At 35.9% G+C, this 2229-nt stretch overlaps 1 protein-coding gene across 1 annotated transcript in view; it reads right to left on the reverse strand.

Moving 5' to 3' along the window:
- Positions 1-2229, reverse strand: part of SCP2 (sterol carrier protein 2) — a 110508-nt gene that overhangs the window by 78562 nt on the left and 29717 nt on the right. The gene's annotated exons all lie outside the window — the stretch shown is intronic.

The raw sequence follows: 2229 nt of genomic DNA on the forward strand, positions 1-2229 counted from the left end.
AGGTTGCTGTGAGCTAGGCTAACGCCACGGCACTCACTCTGGCCAGGGCAACAGAGTGAGACTCTGTCTCAAAAAAAAAACAAAAAACAAAAAACAATGAAAGCCAAAAGACAGTCAACCAATGTCTTTCAAGTACAAAAATTTTTGAAACGTTAAGCTAAACTAGACTTCTTTACCCAGCAAATGTATCTTTGAAAATGTAAGTAGACTTATTCAAACATAAATTAAAGAATGTATCACATATACATTTGATGATACTAAGGGGAAATCTTAATCAACATAAAGGAATGAAGAGTACTGAAAATGATAAATATGTGAGGAAATATAAGAATTTTTTATTTTTAAAATATCATTTAAATCTTATTAAATACCACTTAATCCTAAATGTTTATATATCTAATACCAGAGCTTCAAAGTACACCTGTAATCCTAGTACTTTGGGAGGCTAAGGTGGGAGGACCACTGAGGCCAGGTGTTGGAGACCAGCCTGAGAAACCCCATTTCCACAAAAAACAGAAAAATCAGCTGGTTGTGGTGGCACATGCCTGTAGTACCAGCTACTCCGGAGGTTGAGGCAGGAGGATCACTTAAGCCCAGCAGTTTTGTTTTGTTTTTTTTGAAACAGAGTCTCACTCTGTTGCCCAAGCTAGAGTGCCGTGGCGTCAGCCTAGCTCACAGCAACCTCAAACTTCTGGGCTCAAGCAATCCTCCTGCCTCAGCCTCCCGAGCAGCTGGGACCACAGGCATGCGCCACCATGCCCGGCTAATTTTGAGTGACAATATGCCAGCTCTGGAGAAATTATAAAACTAACCAAAATAAATAAACTGGCAGGAAGTACTGACATCAGGAAGTGTAGATTCATGCCATCTCAAAAGAGCAACAGCTTCTTAAGTCCCTGTCTTGGCTACACTCAGGACCATATAGAAATATCTAATGTGTTCTATAACCTGTTTGACTTGAATTAAAAAAAAAAAGAAAAAGAAAAAAATATATAATGTGCAAGCAACATATGTTCATTATAAATTTTCAAGCAGCCACATTAAAGAAATAAAAGAAATAGGTGAAATTAATTTGAATATATTTTATTTAATCCAATATATCCAAAATATTATAATTTCAACATGTAATCAATATTAAAGATTGAGTCATTTCCATTCTTTTTTCACACGAAGTCTTTAAAACCCAGTGTGTATTTAATACTTACAACACATCTCAACTTGGATGCTAAATTTTCATCAGAAATATTTGAAATATATTTTGATTTCATGAAACCTGCAGTTGTAAAAGTCGACTCACATGCCCAAATTATTCCAAACATACTTAAAAGTTTTCCAATAATTGAACTATTAGTTTAACTTTAAACTAATTAAAATTAAATAGGATAAAAAATTCAGTTCTGAAGTTGTACTTACCACATTTTAAGAGCTCAATAACCACGTATATTTGTTTGTTGTGAACAGCATTCACAGTATAACAAGTATTCTTTTTAGTTTAATGTAATAACTCTTCCTTATTTAAGAAGAAATTATTACTTCTGTTTGCAGCATACCCATAAAAAGAGAAAAGTTATGCTACATGATCTGAAGGGAAATACAGAGAACAGAACTTAGCAAAGCAGGTGTTGAGGCCTGCAATACAGAGGTTGAGGCCTCTGCTACAGAGATCCATCTAGGGGCCATAAACAGAAATAGCAAGTTACTTTTGTTATACTCAAATAGATTATTCAGTCACCTGATTTTTATTTATTTGAGGGAGGGTTTAAACTGTGCTTTTATTTGTCACTATAACATACTCTCTTTTTAAACTGATAAGCATGCAAGGTGTTCTCCTCGGAATGGAACTGTTTCCACAACTAGTATATCAATAGGAAAATTATAAAGGTCATTCAATTTGGAGTTCTTTCGTTTTTTCTAGCACTTCTAAGGAGTATGTGTGACACACACCACAGAAGTAGAAAAGACTACCTTTAATAAATTATCTTCTTAATTGTGGAGAATTTCTGAAAATAAAACTGACAAAATGCTAAACCATGCCTTTGACGAGTCCCAAAGGACCACAGATCCATTAGCTCCTTGTCTGAAGAATTAATCCCCTGAAGTGTTCCAGCTTTTGTAGGGCATTTGATAACAAGATTCACCAGGGCTTCCAACAACTGCACTAAGAAAGCCTTCTACCGGCCACGCGCGGTGGCTCACGCCTGTAATCCTAGCACTCTGGGAGGCCGAGGC

Source organism: Propithecus coquereli, unplaced genomic scaffold, assembly GCF_000956105.1.
Source record: "Propithecus coquereli isolate 6110/MARCELLA unplaced genomic scaffold, Pcoq_1.0 Scaffold14, whole genome shotgun sequence".
Taxonomy (NCBI): domain Eukaryota; kingdom Metazoa; phylum Chordata; class Mammalia; order Primates; family Indriidae; genus Propithecus; species Propithecus coquereli.